Source organism: Jatropha curcas, chromosome 2 (genome assembly GCF_041381405.1).
Source record: "Jatropha curcas cultivar XTBG-Jc1 chromosome 2, XTBG_Jcur_1.0, whole genome shotgun sequence".
Classification (NCBI taxonomy): domain Eukaryota; kingdom Viridiplantae; phylum Streptophyta; class Magnoliopsida; order Malpighiales; family Euphorbiaceae; genus Jatropha; species Jatropha curcas.
Genome location: NC_143152.1, coordinates 14,602,362 through 14,628,156, shown reverse-complemented (window position 1 = coordinate 14,628,156; position 25,795 = coordinate 14,602,362).

Genomic DNA, 25,795 nt, shown 5'->3' with positions numbered 1-25,795 from the left:
CCACAATTATTGATTAATTGGACTTAAGCCGGACTGTTCGAAATAAAGGCAATTATACCGTAGTCATTAATTGACCAGATACTTTAGCTAGTATGTTCGGAGTTTGGCATGAATACCACGATTATTGATTAACCGGGCATCTTAGCCTAAACTTATTCACTTAAGGCAATTTATTCGCCAAAATGATGATGATGGTGTGAATGCGGTTGTAGAATTAGGAGTAGAAGAGAATATGCATGAAATGCTGAAATTAAATAGGCAGGGTTTCGTTATTACCTGAGTTAATCGGCGACCGCTTCTTAGCTTCAGCTTGAAAACTCCGGATTAAGCTCCTCGTTTGGGGAATATTAATTAAAATTAATTCGATTTAAGTGGCCAAATATCACAACAGCAGAGTAATAAAAGCCTAGACTAAATGCAGAAAAGCAGTAAAAGAACCGCAAGGAGCGTAGGGGAGAAGAGAGCGTCTGTCAACACAGACCAAGTGAGTAAAAAAGTCGCACCGGGGCTGTATTTATAGGAAAAGCCGGGCTGCTGCCGCCGCGGAGGGCGGCCTCTGCCTCCGCCGCCGTGGCTTGTCCTCTTTCTAGTTTTTCGTTCCGAAGGCTTTTCCAGGAGTTCCGTACCTCCAAAAAATATTCCGGGACCAATCCTGCGATCCTCGTAATTTTTCGGACGTTTCAAGTACCATATTGGCATACTTTTGGTGAACTTTTCCGAACGGCCTTCGGTCCGAACGGACTATTTGCAGTCCGGGAAAACAGGCTCTTTGAGCCTCAAAATTTGAGTATTCACAATTGCCCCCCACCGGCAACCATAAAAATGATTTATGGGAGTCGGTGGTTGTCTGAAAAATAAATTTTGAAGGCGAAAAACAGACGCATCTAGAAGACCCGCCTTTTGGCTATTTTCTTATAAATAGCTTAAAATTTCACTTTTGCATTCATTCTAAAATCTCCAAATCAAAGAGCTCTCTCAAATTCTCTCAACTTCCTCATCATGACTTCTCCGGGTCACAGCAGCGACGAGGATTTTCTGGAGTCTTTGGGAATTTCCCTAGACACCGACCTTACAGCGGACGCAGACACCCACGCTTCCGTGACCGGTATCTATGCCCAGGTAAGTTTATCTTTTTTCTCTTTTTTTTCTTTATTGTTATTATTTTTTTATTTTACTGTTTTATTAGTATGCATGCTAGGGTAGAACTAAAATATTATCCTTAGTAAGGAACCGAGGAATAACTCTTAGATTGCTTTACCTTTTAGGACCCCCCATATTACATTGGATGTGGGTGAGACCTCTGTGGCCGAGATTCCGGTCGAGATATTCGACCACAACAACCCAGTCGGAGTGATTATTAGTCCTTCCCATCTGGGCTTCCTGAGGCATTTTGACGTGGGTCGGAGCAGCCATAAAGAATTACTGGGTGCTTTGGCTGAGAGATGGTGGGACACCACCAATACGTTCCACTTTGCTTGGGGCGAGATGACAATGACCCCCACTGATTTTTCGGTGATCTCCGGGATCCCTTTTGGGGTTCGGCCGGTCGAGCTGTATAATGACTGGAGGACTGAGGTTTCTCCTGATCGGATGGTTGAGCTGATAGGGATTGACCTGCCCCGGATTGTCGGGCCAGGCTCTTCTACTCCCGCTTTGAGCGTTTCCAGACGCTGGCTATCCCTCTAGGCCCCCGACATTTATGCTAGATACAGGCAGGGAGAGCTGACGGCTACTCAGGTGGCCAGATTCACTTTGTTGCTGCTGTTCGCTTCGACCTTCTGGTCCAACAGGAAAGAGAAGTTTAATCCTTCCATCTTGAAGAGGCTGGAAAACCTGGCCCATCTTGAGGAGTACGACTGGGCCGGCGCTATTCTGAGCCGCATGTATGATGACATGTGTGACCTGAGTCGGGGCCACTGTAAACTCAGCGGGACCTACTACTTTTGGGAGGTAATGTAAAGAACATTCTCCCTTTCTATGTTTTTCTGTTTATCATTCTTGAATTTTTCCTCACTGATTCTCGCTTCTGTTTTGCAGACTTGGGCATTTGAGTACTTTCCTTACACTCGCCCGGAGTTGATTCATGCTGATCTTGGATTAGGGCTGGTACCTTCGGCTTGGAGATGGTACCGATCAAACCTTCATACCGTTCGATGCAAAAAATCGCTGAGGGATCTGAGGGCCTTTTTTGATACTTGCACTCTGGAGTAGGTAAGTGCTTAGTAATTCTTTGAATATGTTAAATAAAAAGGATTTATTAACACATTTGCATCTTTCATAGGTTGAGGTGGGGCCGATGACTGCCCGTCTACAGAGTTGGATTCAGGCCGACCCCCACTTCCAGCGGTCAGATGCCTTGTCTCGGCGGAGGGTTGTCCTGTCGCACCCCGTCCTGAGACGATATTACTTGGGCAAGAGAGTAGACCTTCAGATAAGAGGCTGCCGTTCTGTCCCTTATTCCCCTCCCGAGGATATGCCACCGGGCAAGCAGATGATGCTCACCGACGCTCATACTGAGGGTGTTCCACATGTGGAGTTAATCCTGGGGGGAGATTATGCCGAGTTCTGCAGAATCTTTTTGATGCAGCTTATTGGATCTCGGCTTGATGGTTTTTAGAGATCGGCACCTTCCCAGCCTCCTATCACACATTCTTCTCGGGCTTCAGGCCCCTCGACCAGGACTCCAAGGAGGAGGCCTTCGACCGATCCTTCTTCTTCCACTCTGGTTGAGGGTCCATCTCGGGCTGGGACTAGTCGCCCGTCAGGTCCTTCCAGGGCTCCTCGGGCCATTTCAGAGGCTACCGAGCTGCTTCATCCAGGCCTGGCCAACCTACGTCTTCCATACATCATTTCCTACTATACACCTGACGGCACTCTAGCTTTTCAGGAGGTCTCCCTGGAGAATGTGGATCGCTTGGATCTTCCTCCCGAGGACATTAATGAGGTAGTGACTGATAAATCTCTCACAAAAAGGATTCATAAGAGATTTGACTTGTGTTTTTTTTATGGTTTCCAGGTTCCAAGCGGCTTGGTCAGTTAGATGATGGAGTTGATGCTCGGGATGCAGCAAGAACTTTCAGCGTCTTGGACTCTGAGGGCCTTTGATGATCAGAGGAGGAGGAGGCCCCGTCGTTGATGCCATGGTTACTAGATTTTTCCTATTTTTCTTTCTTTGCCTGTATTTCTGTACTGAACTTTGACTGTACCTGCACTTGGTTAGTACTGAAAATTTTATATGTATGCATGATTATCCATTTTGAAAGAAAACGGGGTTTTTTTTTATTTTGCCTTTTTTATTTCGCTCTCCTCTTTTTTTTTTTTTTTTTTTTGGCGGTGGCTGCCGCCGTCGCCGGCAGCCGCTGCCACAGCTTTCGGCAATCGCTGCCGCCGCTTCCGGCGGCCGCTGCCGCCGCCGACGCGTTTTTTTTATAAAAACCCTGTTTTGTTCTTTTTTCCAGACTCCCTCATTCTTTCTCGAAATTCGTGCCAGAAAAAACAGTTTTCAACCAGTTTCTTCTCTTTTCTCTCTTTTCCTTCTTCTTTTTTTCGAAAATGAACCCTTTTTATAACCACAGCATGCACAGCTGGACTAAGAGTCTCTCCAAAGTTGAAAAGATCAACTTAGGGAGGTACGGTCTTTCTCCTATTGTTACCCTTAGGGGAGTGGTAATTGACTGGGATTTTCTATGGGCCTGTATCAGACTTTGGGACCCGGAGGCCCATGTTTTCCGGTTCGGGGCCATGATGGAGGAGATGTGCCCTCTTTTTGAGAAATTCTGCGCCATTATAGGGTGCGATCCCAATGCCCCTTTAGTCAAGCATGAGGCCAAAATTGGGTATGTTCGGTCGTTTGAAAGCCTGTTTCAGTTGAGCCGGCCACAAGCTAGGGCCATGATTGTTGGTGACCAGAAAGCAATTCTGCTGCCCCTGATTGATGAATTTTTAGAGGTTCATTCAGACGACCCAAACCGGATGAGGCTGAGAATGTGGGCCTTGGTTTTTTATTTATTAGCTGGTTTCTTGTTCAACAAGGATCCAGGCTTTGGGGATTTACGACTCTGCCCCATGATTCGGCAGATGGAGGATATGGGTTGCATCGGCGGCATTGTGCTGGCAGAGACTATCAGGAGCCTTGACAGAGCTGCTTTAGGCTTCGATGGCTGGACGGTCTCTCCGATTATTCTCTAGGTATTTCCCCTTTTCCTCTTCCTTTTTTCTTCTTTCTGTTGGTTCGTTCCTTTGTAATAGAAAGGATCCATCACTCAGGTTTGGTTAAAGGATCACCTCCAAGTGGTTGCTGCTCCTACTTTCTTGCCTTACAACCCTTCTCAGTATCGTATGCGGAGGATCCTGATCACTCGTCCGTCCACTGATGCATGGACCTCATGGCTGATTGAGTTGGGTCCAAATGATGTACTATGGTACATTTCCTGGTATGACATCACTCACTTTATCTAGGTTAGCTTCTGCCATACTCGGGTTTACCTTTTAGGCCTTACACACTGTACTTGGTACTGCGCTTCGCGCGTTTTGAGGCAGATGGGGATAGACCAGACTGTTTCGATTATGGATGACATTTCAGTTGATTCAGCCATCACTCCGGGCGTTACCCGAGCCGTCCTTAGGGCTTGGGTTAGAGACCATCACATGGTTAGGCCTTTACCTAATCCTGCCGGTGTTCAGACTTCTCCTGAGTATCGGACCTGGTTCATTGCCGTTGTTTGGCCGATTGAGAGGCCAAGGAGGACCGCACTGCTGAGTGCACTTGAGGGTTGGGCTCAGGTTGACGCTGATGGGACTGATGAGGAGATTGTGTTGGCTCCTCGGAGAGGCAAGGTTGGAGAGAGTTCAGCAGCTAGGGATGACTCGGAGGATGTTGCCCCACGGAGGCGACGGGACACCTAGACTCTTATAGGCTTTTGGACTTTTGTTGTTTTTTCCTTATTTTGACTTTTTATTCGGGACTTTGACTTTGGATTTTGGATGTATGTTCTTTGGCTTTGGATGTATGTTTTCTTTTTTTTTTTTTTTGGACTTGGACTTAGACTTCATTATTTATTTATTTTTCTTGGACTCTTTTGCTTTGTGCTTGACTTGGACTACTTGACTTTATTGCTTTAATTGGGAATGTCATTTGACTTTTAAGCTTTCCAAGCATTTTCCAACTTTATTTATTCAAGCTCTAATTTTTGCCTAAGCCGCCCTTTTCGGGTTTTCAACTTAGCGGGCCCCGACTTTTGCCTAAGCCGCCCTTTCGGGTTTTCGACTTAGCGGGTTTTTTTCTCTTCTTTTTTTTTTCTTTTTCTCTCTTTTTTTTATTATTGTTGGCAAAGAAGAAAGAAATATGGAATGACTTTTCCATTAATGTTTAGACCGCGCCCAAAGAGGGCTGCCTACATATCTCCGATACCTAATTTCTTTTTTTCCGAGGAGAATCAGGTCTTATGTAGCTCTTTTCACATTATGCAATGCTTATTATACAAAATATCTTTTTAACTGATCTAAATTACATGGATTTGTGAATTCCAAACCATCCAAATCAGTTAAAATGACGGCTCCGCCAGACAATATTTTCTTCAACACATAGGGTCCAGCCCAATGAGGACGAAACTTCCCACGCGGGTCTAGGATTGGCTGTCTAATTTCCTTCAGGACCAAACAACCTTCTTCTAGTTTTCGGTCTTTGACCTTCTTATTAAAATGTCGTGCCATTCTTCTCTGGTAAACTTGAGTTTGGTGGATCGCTTGCAATCGTTTTTCGTCCATACCCAAGAGTTGCAAATGATAATTCTTAGCCCAATCTGCTTCGCTGATCTGGCTTTCCCGGATAATCCTCGCCGACTGAACTTCCAACTTAATAGGCAACACTGCTTCCATACCATACACTAAGGAATACGGAGTTGCTCCGGTGGGCGTTCTGATTGAAGTCCTATATCCCCATAGGGCATTCGGTAACTGTTCATGCCAAGCTTTGTGCTTTCTAACTGTCTTCTGCAAAATGACTTTTATAGCCTTATTTGCAGCCTCTACAGCCCCATTTGTTTGTGGACGATAGGGCGAGGACTTGTGATGTTGGATTCTCTTTTGCTTCAGCAGGTCAGAAAATTCACTTTGAAAGTGGGACCCGTTATCAGTAATGATCTCGAATGGCGTTCCGTACCGACAAAGGATGTTAGTACGAACGAACTGTGCTGCCTTCTTGGCATTCAAGACCGAATAGGAGGCTGCCTCAATCCACTTAGTGAAATAATCAACAGCGACCAGGATAAATTGGTGACCATTGGAAGCCTTTGGGTGGATTTTTCCGATCACGTCTATGCCCCAAGTTGCGAAGGGCCAAGGTGAAGCAATGGGATTCAAATTGACCGGAGGCTGTTTTTGCAGCTTAGCAAAAATTTGACACTCATGGCACTTCTGCGCGTGCCTCACGCAATCTACATTCATGGTTGACCAGTAATAACCTAGGTTCACGATTTTCCGAGCCAAGGCTATCCCATGCATGTGTGGACCAGACTCCCCATTATGTAAGGAATCCATGATGGTTTGAGCTTCTCCCTCATCAACGCACCTTAGGTGCAGGCCATTCCAACTTCTTTTATACAGAACTCCTCCAGTAAGGAAATATCCGGATACTAACTGTCTCAATGTCCGTTGATCAGTCTTGGCGGATCCCTCCGGGTAGGCTTCATTCTAAAGATAATTCTGTATATCCCAATACCAGGGCTTGTCATCCACCAAATTCATGATATGTGCTGGCTGTTTCTATAGCCGAACTGTCAGAGGTCGAATGACTTGGTCTCCCCCTACATTAACCATGGAGGCCAAAGTAGCCAGAGCATCGGCAAACTGATTTTTGGCTCGCGGCAAGTAGTGGAAGGATAAATCCTCAAATTGCTGAGCCAATTCGTCCAAGCGTTGTAAGTAAGGAACCAAACGCTCTTCCTTAATTTTCCATTTTCTCAAGGCTTGGGCGACTATTAAATTGGAATCCCCGAAAACCTTGAGGGCCTTTATTTCCTTTTCCAGGGCTGCTTCTAACCCCTTTATGCAAGCTTCGTACTCGGCTTCATTGTTGGTGCAGTCGAAATCTAATTTGACTGCGATTGGGACGTATTCTCCACAAGGAGTTTTGAATACGACTCCAACCCCATTTCCATGGTAGTTTGAAGCTCCATCGAAGTACATTTCCTAGACTTCACTTTCCAAGCTCAACAAGTCTTCATCAGGAAATTCTACCTCCGGCATTCGGTCTTTGACCGGTAATTCTGCTAATTGATCAGCCAAGGCTCCGCCTTTCACTGCCTTCCATTGCACAAATTTTAAATCATAGGCTACGAGCACCGACACCCACTTAGCCATCTTACTGTCAAGAACCGGCCTCTCCATAAGGAATTTCAAGGGGTTCGATTCAGAAATAACGTATGTGGTGTAGGACGAGAGGTAGTGCTGCAGCTTTGTACAAGCCCAAACTAGAGCCAGACACAACTTCTCTATCTTATTGTATTTTAGCTCGTAGTCTAGCATCCTTTTGCTGAGGTAATACACGGCATTTTCTACCCTTATATCTTCTGCTTGTTAAGCTAACATTGCACCCATCGCTTCTTCTATCATTGATAGGTACAATAGCAAAGGCTTTCCTAGCCTTGATGGCTGTAAAACTGGTGGGGATAACAGATATTGCTTGACTTGGTCGAAAGCTTTCTGACAATCCTCATTCCATTTGATGGCTACTCCTTTCCTGAGTAATTTGAAGATCGAACCACAAGTATCGGCCAATTGATTGATGAACCGGCAGATGTACTGTAGCCTTCCCAGGAAACCCCGAACTTCTTTTTCCATCTTCGGTGCTGGCATTTCCAGAATGGCTTTGGCTTTTGAAGGGTCAATCTCTATGCCCTTTCGACTGACCATATGCCCCAGAAATACTCCGGATGTAGCTCCAAACAGACATTTTGCCGGGTTGAGCTTTAAATTGTACTTTCGAAGTCTAAGGAAGAACTTCTCAAGTGCTGTTGTATGTTCTTCAGCTGTTTTTGATATAACAACCATATCGTTCACATACACTTCTACTTCTTTGTGAATCATGTCATGGAAGATGGTTGTTGCCATTCTTTGATAGGTTGCCCCGGCATTTTTGAGCCCAAAAGGCATAACCCTGTAGCAGTAGGTTCCCCACTCCGTGATGAATGCCGTTTTCTCTTTGTCTGGCAAATGCATCATTATTTGATTGTACCCGACAGCGAGATCGGTCAAGGAGACCATCTCGTGTCCCGCCATTCGGTCCACTAATATGTCAATATGCGGCAGGAGGAAGTCGTCCTTCGGACATGCTTTATTCAAATCCCGGTAATCCACACACATTCTGACTTTGCCATCTTTCTTCGGCACCGGCACAATATTTGCTAACCACGTCGGGTAGGCAATGGGTTCTATGAACTTGTTTTCAAATTGCTTGGCTACTTCCTCCTTGATTTTCAAGGACCATTCTGTTTTCAGCCTTCTTAGCTTCTGTTTTACCGGCTTAGCCTCAGGGTATACTGGAATCTTGTGCACCGCTATTGCCGGGTCAATTCCCGTGATGTCACTTGCCTTCCACATGAAGCAATCGGCAAACTTCTTCAAGCATTCAATGACCTGTTCCCTGTTCACACAATCAGATGCAATGTATGTATGTTCATTTTCTTCTTTGCCAATTATTATTTTTTCTTTTTCATTTTTTATTTCGTTTATTTGATTTTCATTATTTTTGCTTTGAAATGCTTGGAAAGATAGACACGCGGGGTAGCCAATAATTTGCAAGCTCTTATTGATTAGGACGGAATCGTCCTCAAAAATTACATCAAATTTGAAGTCTGGATTTTCTAAATCCAACACAGACGACTCATAACTGGAACTGGACTCTGACTCGGTTTCAGACTCGGGGCCAGACTCAGACTCAGTACAGGACTTGATTACAGACTTTAACTCTAGGTTTGACTCAGGATGGGGTTTATCAGCAGTGCGCTCCTCCTCGGTGTACCAGTTGGTGAGAGGCCCTTTGTACGGCTTGATCAGGCTTAGCAGGTCTTGGTTCCCATCATTTCCTATAATGACCGCAACCTCGTCAAAGAGACTGGGCTGCGTGAAGTCTTCCACTTCCAGTTCAGTTATTGTTTCGGGCTTGTTGCCCCAGACATGAGACAATATTTCTAACCCAGGCAGCATCTTCTTAGCAGTCGGGCAGTAAAATGGCTCTTGGAAGCCACGATAAGGAATCGTTTCTCCCGGTTTGCAGAAGTGACCATTCAAAGTCAAAAAGTATGGCCGCATCTGTCTCCTTCTTCTCCTGGTCATAGCATCGACCTCTTCAGTTAGGTCATTCAGATCCAGGATACAGATTTCATTCATTTCTAGGAATAGCTTGAAAGGACCGATCAATTCCTGGTCAGAAACAATAGCATTTATCCCGTGATTCGGTAAGGGATTAGTGCTAAGGTTTGGCTTATTCCTTGGAATGATTGAACCGTTATCCACCAGGTCTTGGATGCGGTTCTTAAGCGTCCAGCATGCTTCAGTCTTGTGCCCGTTACCCTGATGGTACTCACAGTATTCATCAGCCCTATAGTTCCTCGGCAATGGGTTGGGTGGTGGCCTTGCTTCCAAAGGCTTAATGTAATTTGCCTTGACAGCCTCTCGGAATACAAAAAGGATTGGCATCCCGAGATCAGTGTAAGTCCTCCTCGACTGGCTGCCATTTCTCATATTCCCCACACATAAAGAATTTGTGGAGCTACTTGCCACTTCGTGGACTTTGCTAGCTTGGCTAGGCTTCTTGTATTTTGAGGTTCCCGAGTCTTCTTTCAGTTGCCCCATTTGAATTAAATCCTCTACCTTCGTAGCAGTGGTAATGAGCGACTGGAACGTCGGTAGGTACTGAGTTTGCAATTGTTGCTGGTGAGGTTGGTGAAGCTGGTGAGGTTGGTGATAGCACTGTAGGTGTGACTGGAACTTGGATAGGCACTCGAACAGTGGGTACCTGTAAGTATAAGGGTAATTGGATTAGGGTATAGTGGGTAGTATTCTGTATCAGGGTAGCTGAAGTAGATCGACTCTTTTGTCCAGTTGTGCATGACTAAAAAGAATATTTTGTGTTCTTTTTATTGTTCTTAATGTTTATGAGCTGATATGTCATGAATGCGCACAACATCACGTCATAATTCGTCTTAATGATATGATTCACATCATTGGGTGCATACAGCCCTAAAGGATAGGTTCTATAGGCTATGACACAAATAGAGCATTGGCTTATTAAGGGACCCTTGAACCTTGAGTAAGGATATACCTAACCACATGTGAAACAAAGAGTTTCGCATGGGTCCAACAGTACGCATACTCATGGGCCACCCCCAAAAGGATTAGGGATGGTTTGCGGTAACAGGGAGGACGCTTTGGCTGTCCGTCGACATAATCAAGGAGACCTGCCGATCAGCGCTACTTGCTATCCAGAATCAGAAGTTTGAACAGAAAGAGAAGAAATTCATTTGAAATTCGTTTTTTATGCAATGGAAAAAGATTCTCAATTCGTGCAAATAAATAAACAAATTTAAGTGATTTAAAGTAAATTTCAATTAGGTCTAAATTCTCCTTATTAAGCATTCTTAAAGAAAGAATACTTAATCTTTGTTGGGGTACCCTGCAAAACAAAGCATAGTAAAATAATACCCTAAAGAAGGGCAGGTTAGTTTACACAACAATTGTAGTCCACTTTATGTAAAACGATTACATGTTTTTCCCAGTGAAGTCGCCAAATTGTGAACCCCTCCCCCGAAAATAGGCATATAATGAATATGACTAAGGGCAGAAATGCACGTGAATGTGTGAGTCACCACCTTGTTTAATTATTTTAGGGTAAACTAGGAAAAAACCCTAAGTTGACTCCAATTTTAATTAACCTAATTACTAGATTAATTATCCCAATGTTTAAGGCACAATCTACGAACCCGAGGTGGATCCCGAGACTATGTCATGCTGATTAACTAACCAATGAATGAATGCTTTGCAAGGTAAATGATGTAATCGGACCAATGAAAATGTTTAAGTGATTTCGACTTGCCGCTCGGGGTTAAATCCCGAACGTGCCTACGTACTTCCGTTTGAATGGAAGATCAAAGTCGACGTAGTTCGATAGGCCTTTTTTAAAGGGGTTTGAATGGGTATGCTTAATGCATGAGTGTGTGTATGCTTCGTGCATTTTGTTTAGGCATTTTGCCAAAGAATTGATTGATTTGATTAGGCGTTTGTTGCCAAAAGTGTTGATTTAAGGCTTTTAGCCAAAAAGATTGATTTAGGCAATTTGTTGCCAAAAGTTGATGTGATTTAGGCGATTTGTTTGCCAAAAGTGATTATTTGAAGGCTTGCTTTTAGCCAAAATGGGTTGATTTAGGCAATTTATTTGCCAAAAAGTGTTGATTGGGCAATTGTCACCAAAATTGATTGATTTAAGGCTTTTAGCCGAAAGATTGATTAATTCAAGGCATTTTGCCAAAAATTCGATTTAAGCGATTTGTCGCTAAAAATGATTAATCTACTTATAGGCAATTTGTTTGCCAAAAGTGATCAATTGAATTGCGATATAGGCAATTTATTGCCAAAAAACGTGTTTAATTAAGGCCATTTAGCCACAATTATTGATTAATTGGACTTAAGCCGGACTGTTCGAAATAAAGGTGATTATACCGTAGTCATTAATTGACCAGATACTTTAGCCAGTATGTTCGGAGTTTGGCATGAATACCACGATTATTGATTAACTGGGCATCTTAGCCTAAACTTATTCACTTAAGGCAATTTATTTGCCAAAATGATGATGATGGTGTGAATGCGGTTGTAGAATTAGGAGTAGAAGAGAATATGCATGAAATGCTGAAATTAAATAGGCAGGGTTTTGTTATTACCTGAGTTAATCGGCGACCGCTTCTTAGCTTCAGCTTGAAAACTCCGGATTAAGCTCCTCGTTTGGGGAATATTAATTAAAATTAATTCGATTTAAGTGGCCAAATATCACAACAGCAGAGTAATAAAAGCCTAGACTAAATGCAGAAAAGCAGTAAAAGAACCGCAAGGAGCGTAGGGGAGAAGAGAGCATCCGTCAACACAGACTGAGTGAGTAAAAAAGTCGCACCGGGGCTGTATTTATAGGAAAAACCGGCTGGAGGGCGGCCGCTGCCGCCGCCGTGGCTTGTCCTCTTTCTAGTTTTTCATTCTGAAGGCTTTTTCGGGAGTTCCGTACCTCCAAAAAATATTCCGGGACTAGTCCTGCGATCCTCGTAATTTTCCGGACGTTTCAAGTACCATATTGGCATACTTTTGGTGAACTTTTCCGAACGGCCTCCGGTCCGACCGGACTGTTTGCAGTTCAGGAAAACAGGCTCTTTGAGCCTCAAAATTTGAGTATTCACAGGATGTTGCAAATCGATTGCAATCAAATCTATGATGTTTGACTAATGAAGTGGCTGTAGGATCTAGAGTAGTGTCCTTTAGGTTTGCTCCAGTGTCTGGAGGAGTCACTAATGTATCTATAGTATCAGCTACAATATCTAGAGGAGGAGGAATGAAAGATGTCATTTTAGGCCCGGTAGTAGCAGGCGTCGGTGGATCTATAATAGTCGGAGGATCAAAGGAAGTAGCATTCGTCTGGGGACCAAACATCTGCATCACATGTGCTTTAAGCTCCGCAAGCTGTCTCTTCTGGTCATCAACACAAGCTCTCAATGCACTAATCTCCTCGGCACTATTCTCGGGCTGTGGTCGTGATGTTGGAGCACCAGCAACGTTTGAGATTGAACCGCAGTAGAACTGTGATGTCTGGGAGTCGATGTTGTACACCCTCCTCTTCTTTTGGCCTCCTGCTGCGTCTAAATATAAAGCTAACTCAGCAACAATCGATTGACCATCAGATGCAAGCTGAGAAGAGATATTGGTGTTAGTTTACTTGTGCTTTATAGTTGATAATTGCATTGCTCGTTGAATCTGAGAATTGAAAAGCAACAAAGCAACATTTTCTCGAACTGTTTGCTCGCCAGTGGCGTGTGCCACTAGGCTGTGGCTTGTGCCACATGTAGTGACTTGAGCCACTAGTGCTGCAGTGGCAGCCAGCTGTCAGTCTGTCCTTTTATTTCTTTGCTATAAAAGCCCATAATACATCTACATGTTGCAAAAGCTCTCTCTTCTCATTCTAGATGAAGTCTTCACTCAAAAACTTCCCCAATAGGCTAAGCTGTCAATCGGTCCTTGGCACCTACTTTTGAAGGATTATTTCATAGTTTTAGCCATGAGGATTGGGATTTGCTGACACCATTTGAAATTAATAAGCTAAGCTACTATTAGAACATCTGGGTTCAACCCCGCTGCAGTGGCTGATAAACCACTTTGATCCTTTGGACAACTTATTTTTTCATAATAAGTTCGAGATTTGTCCATTGTTTGAAGAATTCAGCATCATTTTTAAGAGAATACTCATGGTGCCCTGGCTGAATATAGACCCTACTTCACTGATTCTGCCTGTATTCAGTTTCTCGGCCTATAAGATTTCATCTTATGAATTTGGAGTTGATGTCGTGCCCCTATGACCACTTGTAGATTGTCCATTGAGAGTGGACCATACTAGCCCATACTGGCCTTCACTTGTTTATTTCTGCATTCTTAGTCAGTACTTGCTACTCAATGGCATTAAAAAATATAGCAGCTTTAGGCTGGTGCCCATAGTTGAGCAGATGGCTAGGCGACGCATGCTTTTTCCACTTATTCTTGCAGTGACATTTACTTGGCTAGGAGAGCATGCTTGGGACTCTAGCTCTGTACTTGGTCTGATGAAGTCCGCTTCTACTGTAGGTAAATGCATTTTTCTTTTTCTTCTTCATTTTATATATACTCTAACTTTTGCTTAAGTCACCCTTTGCAGGTTTTCGACTTAACGAGCTTCCCTTTTTTTTCTTTTTTCATTATATTATTATATTATATATATTTTTTTTACATGTATTTGCAGTTGTGGGCTCTTGAGAAGCTGTAGGTGATGGACCCACCATCGAACCATCTGATGTTTGATTATAGACCTGTGAAGCCCTACCCCGGAAACATAGCATATGAATGCATATGACTAAGGGCAGAAATGCACGTGAATGTGTGAGTCGCCACCTTGTTTAATTATTTTAGGGTAAACTAGGAAAAAACCCTAAGTGACTCCAATTTTAATTAACCTAATTATTAGATTAGTTATCCCAATGTTTAAGGCACAATCTACGAACCCGAGGTGGATCCCGAGACTATGTCATGCTGATGAACTAACCAATGAAAGAATGCTTTGCAAGGAAGATGATGTAATTGAACCAATGAAAATGTTTATGTGATTTCGACTTGCCGCCCGGGGTTAAATCCCGAACGTGCCTACGTACTTCCGTTTGAATGGAAGATCAAAGTCAACGTAGTTCGATAGGCCTCTTTTAGAGGGCTTTGAATGGGGATGCTTTATGCATGAGTGTGTGTATGCTTCGTGCATTTTGTTTAGGCATTTTGCCAAAGTTTGATTGCTTTGTTGTTTTAGGCATTTGTTGCCAAAAGGAAGTGTTTAATTGGACTTATTGTTGCCAAAATTGATTAAGGCTTTTAGCCAAAGAGTTTTGTGATTTAGGCAATTTATTTGCCAAAAAGATTGATTATTTAAAGGCCTTTAGCCAAAATGTGTTGATTTAAAGGCTTTTAGCCAAAAGTGTTGATTTAGGCAATTGTTGCCGAAAATTGATGTGATTTAGGCGATTGTCGCCAAAATCGGTTATTTGAAAGCTTTAATAGCTAAAATGTTGATTTAGGCAATTTGTTAGCCAAAATGATGTGATTGGGCGATTGTCACCAAAATTGATTGACTTAAGGCAATTTATTTGCCAAAAGCAATTGTTTGAAGGCTTTTAGTCAAAAATTGTGATTTAAGCGATTTGTCGCTAAAAATGGTTAATCTTACTTATAGGCAATTTGTTTGCCAAAAGCGATTAAACCGTAGGCAATTTGTTGCCAAAATGGTTGATTGAATGTAGGCAATTTATTGCCAAAAAAACATGATTGAATGAGCTCGTTAGCCACAATACTCAAATTTTGAGGCTCAAAAAGCCAATTTTCCCGGCCGCGGCGGTGGCGGCCGCCGGCGACAGCGGCTGCAGTCGCCTGTGAATACCCATTATTTTTGAGGCTCGAAGAGCCAGTTTTCCCGGACTGCGAACAGTCCGGCCGGACCGAAGGCCATTTTGGAAGTTTACCGAAAGTATGCCAATATGGTACTTGAAACGTCCGGGACGTCGCGAGGATCGCGGAACTGGTCCCGAAATTTTTTTCGGAGGTCAGGAGCTCCCGGAAAAGCCTCCGGAGCGAGAATTAGTAAAACCACCAGGCACGGCGGCCAAGCCGCTGGCTTCCGGCGGCCCAGCCGCCGGCCACAGCGGCCCGAGCCGCCGAGCCCATCCGCCGAGTCCCGGCGGCCCGGCCGCCGAACCCAGCCGCTGAACCCCGGCGGCCAGCCGCCGAAACAGTCCTTTTTTCGCCTATAAATAGTGGCCCCGGGCCTTCTGTTTTCCACACTCAGTCTGTGTTGACGGACGCTCCTTCTCCCCTACGCTCCTTGCGATTCTTTACTGCTTTTCTGCATTTTAGTTTAGCTTTATTGCTTTCTTTGCTTTGTTAAGTGATCATTAAAATTTAAATTAATTAATGTTACCTTAACGAGGAGTTTAACCTGGAGTTAAGAAGTGGCCGTCGATTAAATCAGGTACATGAACTAAACTCTGCCTATTTAATTTTAGCATTTCATACATTCTTCTCTTCTACTCCTAATAATTCTATAACTACATAAATGCATTCATGACATCTTTAGGTAAACAAACTGCCTCAATTAAACAAATTTAGGCTAAACGCCCGGTTAATCAATAATCGTGGTGATAAGCTTAAATCCGACAATATTGGCTAAAAAGCCTAGTTAAACAATAACTATGGTGAAATTGCCTTTATTTCGAACAAATTCGGCTTAAGTCCAATTAATCAATAATTGTGGCCAAACAACCTTCATTGCACACATTTTTTCTTGGCAATCAATTGCCTACATTACAATTCAGTTAATCAATTTTTGGCAAACCAATTGCCAATAAATTAGATTAACCACTTTTTAGCGACAAATCGCTTAAATCAAAAGCTTTGGCAAAATGCCTTAAAATTAATCAATCTTTTGGCTAAAAGCCTTAAAATCAATCATTTTGGCGACAATCGCCTAAAATCAATCATTTTGGCAATCAAATTGCCTAAATCACTCTTTTTTGGCTAAAAGCCTTAAAATCAACCTTTTTTGGCAACAATTGCCTAAATCACTCTTTTTGGCTAAAAGCCTTAAATCCACATTTTCGGCAGCACATGCCTAAAAATCAATCAATTCTTTGGCAAAATGCCTGAACAAAAATGCACAAAGCATACACACACTCATGCATAAAGCATCCCCATTCAAAGCCCTTCGAAGAAGGCCTATCGAACTACGTTGACTTTGATCTTCCATTCAAACGGAAGTACGTAGGCACGTTAGGGATTTAACCCCGAGCGGCAAGTCGAAATCATCAAAACACTTCTTTTTGGTCCAATTACATTCATGCACCCTGCAAAGCATGCATTTTTTTTGGTTAGTTCATCAACATGACATAGTCTCGGGATCCACCTCGGGTTCGAAGACCATGCCTTAAACATTGGGATAATTAATCTAGTAACTAGGTTAATTGACATCGGAGTCACTTAGGGTTTTTTCCTAGTTTACCCTAAAATAATTAAACAAGGTGGCGACTCATACATTCAAGGGCATTTCTACCCTTAGTCACATGCATTCATATGCTATGATATTTGGGGGAGGGGTTCACAGTTCAAAATAAGGCAATTGAACCGTAGTTATTAATTAACTAGATTCTTTAGCCAATTTTGTCGGATTCAAGCTTTAATGCCACGATTATTGATTAATCGGGCATTCGGGCTTAATCACATTTAAACAATTTATTGTTAAAACATGATTGATTAAGGCTTTTAGCCACAATTATTGATTAATTGGACCTAAGCCGGATTTGTTCGAAATAAGGCAATTGAACCGTAGTTATTAATTAACTAGGCTCTTTGGCCAATATTTTTGTCCCTTTAAGCCTTAATACCATGATTATTAATTAATCGGCCATTTAAGCTTAATCACATTTAAACAATTTGTTGTTAAAATGTGATTGATTAAGGCTTTTAGCCACAATTATTGATTAATTGGACTTAAGCTGGATTTATTTGAAATAAGGCAGTTGAACCGTAGTTATTAATTAACTAGGCTCTTTAGTCAGTATGTATTTAATTGAGACGGTTTATTTGTCCAAATATGATATGAATGCATTTATGCAGTTATAGAATTATTAGGAGTAGAAGAGAAGCATGCATGAAGTGCTAAAATTAAATAGGCAGAGTTTCGTTTAAGTACCTGATTTAATCGACGACCGCTTCTTAACTCCAGATTAAGCTCCTCGCTTGGGAAAATATTAATTAATTTTAATTTGTTCAATTTTAGTGGCCAAGTATCACAACAAAATACAATTAAAATTGAAATGCAAAAAAGCGGTAAAAGAAATCGCAAAGAGCGTGGGGGGAGAAGGAGCATCCGTCAACACGGACCGAGCAAGCCAAAATGTTGAGGTAAGTGGCCTATTTATAGGCAAAAAACGGGTCCAGGGCGGCAGCTGCCGCCGCGGCGGAGCGGCCACCCAGGGCGGCCGCTGCCGCCGGGGCCGGCGGCTGCTGCGCCGCGGCGGGGCGGCCAGAGTCGCCGTGTGCGGCGGCTGGAGCCGCCGTGTGTGGCGGTGGCCATCGTGTCTCGTTCCGAGGGCTTTTTCGGGAGTTTCGGACCTCTGAAAATTATTCCGGGACCGGTTCTGCGATCCTCATAAATTTCCAGACGTTTCAAGTACCATATTGGCATACTTTTGGTGGGTTTTCAAAATGGCCTCCGGTCCGGCTGGACTGTTTGCAGTCCGAAAAAATAGGCTTTTTGAGCCTCAAAATTTGAGTATTCACAAGACCACAAGTCTATGTCCGATGTCACCGCCATTTCACTGGAGAGACTGTTGAAGACTGGACTACTATTTTTCAAGACATCATCTCCGAGGGAGTTAGATGGACTTGCCCTTGGTGGTCCATAGAGTGAGTCACAGTTTCATCTTACATGCTCTGTGTGCACCAGTGTGGATTGACCATGGCAATGGCTTACTATCCCAGCTGAGTAGCTAGGCAGTATGATCGTCATCAGGCTGTCCATGATTACACACGGTTCAAGGGTGGCCTTATTACACAATGATTTTTGTCTCGCTTTATTTCCACTTGGCGTGGCTGCATAATTGTACCCATTTCTAATATGGCCGATACCTCTTCCTCAGACTTGCACCATTCTTGGCTGTAGGCTTATTTTGGAGTCAGTGTTGATTTAGAGTCGGCTGATCTATTGACTGCTAGATTTCTGTTAGGATTTGGTATGTAGATGCTTCTATCTTGCTTTCTTATGAAATGTACTAGACAATTATTGATAGATCAATTATATGAATGTATGCACTTATTATGAATGAAATGTCATTTTGCTTAAAATGCTTGATATATTTCCCACTATTTTATTTCATCAAAGTAAATTCACAACATTTGCATATTAACATAAACTTAACATAACAAGCTTTAAAGTTAATAAGAACACAAAAGGTGAATTTATTAATTGGGCTTTATCATAAATGTTACAAGTCATACATAGAATTTCTTCAGCCTATTCAAATTGATTGGTCTAGTAAATTCATTACCTTCCATGTCTGGTAGCTTCACTGCACCTATGGAAAACATTCTCTTGATAAAAAATGGGCCTTCCCAGTTAGGTTTGAACTTCCCCCTTGGGTTATGAGTGTTTGACCACATCTGTTTCATAATCAAATCCCCTACTCTTAGTAGCTTCGAATGAACTCTTCTATTGAAGTGCTTAGCTATTCTCCTTTTATATAATTGATCCATGAATCGAGCATTAAGCCTCTTTCCATCTAGGAGTGCTAATTCTTGATAGTGATTTCTGTCCACTAACATTCTGGAATCTTAGATTCCATCATTATGCGCAAGGACTTTGCTTCTATTTCTATTGGTACCACAACTTCCATTCCATAGACTAAAGAATAAGGGGTTACCCCATTCGCAGATTTGGCTATGGTCCTGTAGCCCCATAAAGCATATTGTAGCTTGCTTGCCCAATCATGATGATTTTTTGCCATTTTCCACATTATCTGTTTGATGTTTTTATTTGCAGCTTCCACTGTGATACGGAGCAAGGGAGCAAGGTGAAGGATCCTCTAGCTCTACCCGTGGGACCAATCACAAGAGCTCGTGCAACCAAGCTACGAGCAGCCTTGAATGCATTTACTCAAGAACAAATCACATTGGAGCTTCAAGATCATAATTATGCAAGATGTGAGATTGAACTTGAAGAAGCACCAAAGCTTGTTATGGTACTTGAGGCGTGCAAAGAGGCTGCCTATTGATGAAGTTTACATGATTCTATACTTAGGCAATTCAGGAGTTGTTATTTTATTATGAGCTTAAGTATGGGTTGTGTAAGGCCTCTAGCCCATTTGTCTTGTTTTTTTATTTAAATTCTATTAGTGGACTTAATTAATTAGTGTAAGGCTGGTTGGGCTTATCCTCCAGAGTTGGGCCAGTCCTAGAATAGTTAATGTTTAAGTCAGGCTTGTTTTAATTAGTTAGCTTGGACTTGTATTTAATTAAGCCCATTTGGGCCACATTAGGTTTAGGCCTGGGCTAACTTAAGTTAATAGTTAAATTAGGGTTAGCTGAGGTTATTTATATTGTTTTGTAAGAGCTGCACGGCAGCCAACATTAATTTGAATTAAAAACCAACGTGTTTTTCTTTGTTCTTCAAGAACAAATCGTGTTCTTCATCCTTGCATGAACAGCACCATATCTACCTTAGTAATTAGGCTTGTGAGTTCTACAAGATTGATTGCGCCAAGAATTTCAGAGTTGTTTTCAAGAGTACTTGAAGGTAAGTTTCTGATTCTTGTTCTAAATTCCTTGTTTTTCTCTCTTCAAGAGTACTTGGGGGTTAAAGGGATTGACGGGTACTTCCGTGATTGCATGCTTTCCGCTAGATTACCTTGTTGATTTGCAAGAGTACTTGTTAATTAGCTAGGATCATATTACACTGTCCTATTAGCTTATGGTCAATATGGTGAAGACTTATGATGTTCAATTCCATATTTTTCCAACAGCGTCTTTACTTCTGCTTGGAACTGAACTCCATTATCTGTCACTATATGATGGGGATTCCACATTACATATCAGGTTCTTTTTAATGAAACTAGCCATTTGCTTGGCGCTAATATTCTTGAAAGATTTTGCTTCAACACATCTTCAGAAATAGTCCACTGTAACCACTATGAATTCGTGTCCATTAGAAGTGGGTGGTGAAATTTCATCAATGATATCTATTCCCCAAGCTGCAAATGGCTATGGCAAAATAGAAGGATGTAATTCTAAAGGTGGAATGTGACCCAGATCTCCGTGAATTTGACATTCGAAGCACCTTTTTCACAAAAGAAATACAATCTCTTTCCATTATTGACCAAAAGAAACCCTATCTGATAATTTTCTTAGCTATTGCTTTTTCGTTCATATGGGTACTGCAAAACCCTGCAAGGATCTGTTCCATAATCCCTTCAACTTCTTTCCTGGATACACATCTTAGCAATACCCCGTCTGACATTCTTTTGTATAATTGACCATCTAAGACTGCAAATTGTAATGCCAAACATTGTATAGCTCTTTTGTCATCTCTAGTAGTTGAATCTGGGTAAACCCTTTTAGTCATCCATTGTAGGACATCATAAAACCATGGCTGATCTTCTTTCTCGATATCCATAATCCTTCCTCCTTCGTAATATGGGATGCTATCTGAAGACATCATAAACGACTTCTTAGGCATAACTGAAATCTTTTCCCAAGCTGAAGTTAAATTAGCCAAGGCATCTGGTACTCAGTTGTTCACTCTGCTTATGTGTGTAAAGGTCACTCTTTTGAAGTTCTAAATAACAATGTGCAAGTAACCAATAAAGGGTTTCAAACTATCTTCTTCAACTTCCAAATTCTCGTTAGCGTGCTCAATGACCAGTTTTGAATCACCAATAACCTCAACTTCTTCGGCTTTAACTATAGTCAGAGCTTCTAACCCAAATAAGCATGCCTCATATTTTGCCATGTTATTCGTAACTGCAAACTATAATCTCTTTAACATCGGGATAAATTCTCCTTGTGGAGATTCCAGTAAGATGCCTACTTCATCTCCTTTGCTGTGAGTTAAACCATCAAAATAGAGCTTCCATCCTTTCTTTTCTATTAAGTTTAGATGTTCATGAAAAAAAATCAATCTCCCATTATTCATTGTCTTCTACGAGAAAAAGTCTATAATTGCTCGTCCTTTGACGATTTTCTTCATAGCATATTCAATGTCAATTTCTGATAACAGGATTAGCCATCTTGCTAGCTTCCCCACTAGTGCTAGTGTCCCATACAAATATCTGACCGAATCCATCCTTGATATTGCTATTACCTTATAAGACTTAAAATAGTGACGAAGCTTTCTGGTTGCCCATACCATTGCTAAGCAAGTTCTTTCAATCAAGTTATATTTCTATTCATTTGGAAGAAGCTTTTTGCTCAAATAATACACTGCCTTCTCAACACCAACTTCATCAACTTGTGCTAACATGGCTCCAATTCCAGCATTTTTCACTATCAAATATAGAATTAAAGGTTTCCCTGGTTTTGGTGGGCACAAAACTGGGGGACTTAACAAATATTCCTTGATTTTGTCAAAAGCTATCTGGTAGTGATCGTTCCACTTTACTTGTTGATATATTCTTAACAGTTTGAAGATTGTATCACATATTATAGACAACTTCGATATGAACCTGTTGATATATTGAATATTTCCCAGGAGCTTCTCACTTGCTTTTCTGTCTTGGGTAGCTCCCGTCTCTTGGATTGCCTTGATCTTGTCTGGATCGATCTCTATTTCTTTCGATCCTATTATCAACCCTAGCACTTTCTCGAAAGTTACCCTGAACACAAACTTCGCATTTAGCTGTAACTTGTATTTAATCACTCTGTCCGTAAACTTCTCCAGGGCCACTGATGCTCTTCTAGAGTCTTTGTAATGACAATTATATCGTCAATGTAAACTTCTAGCTCTTTGTGGATCACGTCATGAAATAGTGTAGTAGCCATCCTTCGGTAAGTAGCCCCCGCATTCTTTAAGCCAAACGGCATTACCCGATAACAGAAAGTACCAAACTCCATTATAAATGTTCTCTTAACCTTGTCAAATAATGCCATGAGAATCTGGTTATACCCTGCAAACCCATCCATAATGGAGTAGCATCCCATCATTGCCGCACTGTTAATCAAGATATCAATTCTAGGGAGAGGAAAATCATCCTTCAGCGATGCTTTATTTAATCCCTATAGTCCACACACATTCTGACCCTTCCATCTTTCTTAGGAACTCGTTATATTTGCTAGCCATTCTGGATAGTGAACCACTTCTAAAAATCCTGCATTTATTTGCTTGGTCACTTCCTCTTTAATCTTCTCCCACAATTTCGATCTTAATCTTGTTCTCTTATGTTTCATTGGCTTGGCTCCAGGATATAGAGGAATTGTGTGCTTGGCTATAGACCTATCTATCCCTGGCATATCTTCATAGCTCCATGCAAAGGCTTCCTTTTTGTCCATGAGTAGACTTTGAAATTTTGTGTTTAACTTTGGTGTTAGGTTTGGCCCAATTAATAAAAATTCATGGATTATTTTTTATGCCAATAATGAATTCAAGCATGCATGATGAGTTAATGTCAAATATGCGCATGTGCTGTAACATCCCTTCCCGGTCCACCCATGATCCGAATGAACCGAGACGAGATGCTACAATCTGGTTGAACCTCTGTCCTGTCATGCTAATATCATCCTGTATGATAAATATTATGTCATGTTGTTGCTTTATACATCATTTATATACAGACATTTATTTAATATATACAAGACATTACACTATTTTCCAAATGAAATGGGCCCAACTATGTGCCCTGTACATGCCACAGAACCAAAATATCGAAAGGAGTAGTTACCCTAAAGACTGGGTCTTCAAAAGATGAATTGCAGCAGTTGTAAAGATGACTCTCTATGGTCCAGACCCAAAACCTACGAGTTAAAACAGGTAACTCGCTGAGCAAATAAAGCTCAGTGGATATCTCAACTTAATAAGAATTAAAGAAATAAGCATGTAAGCACTCATATCATTATACTTTCATGGTCTTACCTACTGTTCATTATGCTGTATGAATTATGCAAGTTTTATTAAACATCGTATAATTTATAAATAACACAATTTCATAACTGTATGGCTCCATAAGGTTACAGTGAAACGAAAGTGATAAGAAAGACTATATGAAACTGGATGAATACTGTATGGCTGGGCTGCTATGACCCGTATATAAATCATATCCACTCAACGGCCTGTAGTCGGAGTACCAAACTGTATGGGACGCAGATCTGCTATCCTATGTCGCGACATAGTCTTATCTACGTAGTTTCTACCTAACCTCAGTGGAGCATATTATCAGAAATATTCATAAAATGCATAAACCATATTGTTTACCTGTATGTTGTCTCATTCTATACGTTGCTAACCTGTTTCATGCTTTCAAAGGATTTCATAGACAACTACAAGTAATATCGAATGAGTAATAATGCAAACAATTGATAACTTGTAAAGGAACTTGCATGAAATTAATCTAACTGTTGCACCTGCGACGCAACTCTTACTACTCTTTATGTAACTTAATTTAGACCATTCAGATTAAGGAAATTTTTTATTTTAATTTAAGTGTAACACCCTGATTTTTTTGTGTCTAAAATAATAATTTTACCGGTCTGTGAATAGTACTATCGGTCTATGAATAGTACCATCGGTCTGGGAATAAGTACTATTTTGGTCCGGAAAAATTATTATCTATGTGTCATATTTTATTTAATATTTTTGGAGTATGCATACATGATTTTTATGGGTAGAAAATAAGTAATGAATATTTTTGGAGAATTTAGATAATTAGTGAATAGTGAATTATGGTGTTATATTAAGTAAGGAAATTTGAGGAATTATTTTTAAGGATTAAATTTGAGAATTTTATGGAGATAAATAATATTTTGAAGGAATTTAATTGGAGATTATTTATAGCCATTAGATGAGATTACTTTTAACTTAATATTAGCCATCCAATTGTGAGAAAAGACTAAACTACCCTTTAGTTGCTTTATATGTCAACTCCTAAATTATTGAGCAACTCGTTTTCTTTTCTTCTTCTCCATGTTAACGCCAACTCCCTCTTCTTCTTCTCTTTGTTTTTCTTCACTCCCTACTTACTAAATCCACCAAATCTTTTCCACCCAACTTGATTTAAGTTATTAATCCTAGAGATTAAAGCTTGAGAAGTGATTTTTGGTGAATTATTTTAAGAAATTTGGAGATTCTCTACTTGAGCCAAAGGTTGGAGAAACCTCTACCATGGAGTAAAGGCAAAGTTAGAGCTTAGAAAGCTTTAATTTAAGCTTGCTAAAGCTTATTTTTAAGGTTAGTGTTCATAAACACACTTACCTTACTCTAATTTTTGATTTTGTGCATTTATGCCATCATGTGTATATTTTGGGATTTTGTATGAAACGATTGATTTGTTGAACTTTGGTTGCAATAACATGCTCTTGGGTGATGTTTGATGAGTATTTAGTATGTGGTAGAACCTCTATGTAACGCCCTGATTTTTCTGTGTCTAAAATAATAGTTTACCGGTCTGTGAATAGTACTATCAGTCCGGGAATAAGTATTATTTTGGTCCGGAAAAATTACTATCTATGTGTCATATTTTATTTAATATTTTTGTAGTATGCATACATGATTTTTATGGGTAGAAAATAAGTAATGAATATTTTTTGGAGAATTTAAATATTAGTGAATAGTGAATTATGGTGTTATATTAAGTAAGGAAATTTGAGGAATTATTTTTAAGGATTAAATTTGAGAATTTTATGGAGACAAATAATATTTTGAAGGAATTTAATTGGAGATTATTTGTAGCCATTAGATGAGATTACTTTTGACTTAATCTTAGCCATCCAATTGGGGAAAAGACTAAACTACCCTTTAGTTGCTTTATAAGTCAACTCCAATTATTGAGCAACCACTTTCTCTTCTTCTTCTCCTCCATTTCATGCCAACTTCCTCTCTTCTTCTCTTCTTTGTTTTTTCTTCACTTCTACTCACTAAATCCACCAAATTTACACCGTTAAACTTGATTTAATTAATTAATCTTTGAGATTAAAGCTTGAGAAGTAATTTTTGGTGAATAATTTCAAGTAATTTGGAGAGTTACCACTTAAGCCAAAGGGTGGAAAACTTTCTACCAAAGAGAAGGGCTTCAAGAGTTTTCTTAAGCTTGTTAGAGCTTATGGTTAAGGTTAGTGTTCATAAACACACTTACCTTACTCTAATTTTTGATTTTGTGCCTTTATACTATCATGTGTATATTTTGGGATTTTGTATGAAATTATTGATTTGTTGAATTTTGGTTGCAATAATATGCTCTTGGGTGATGTTTGATGAGTACTTATTATGTGGTGGACATTT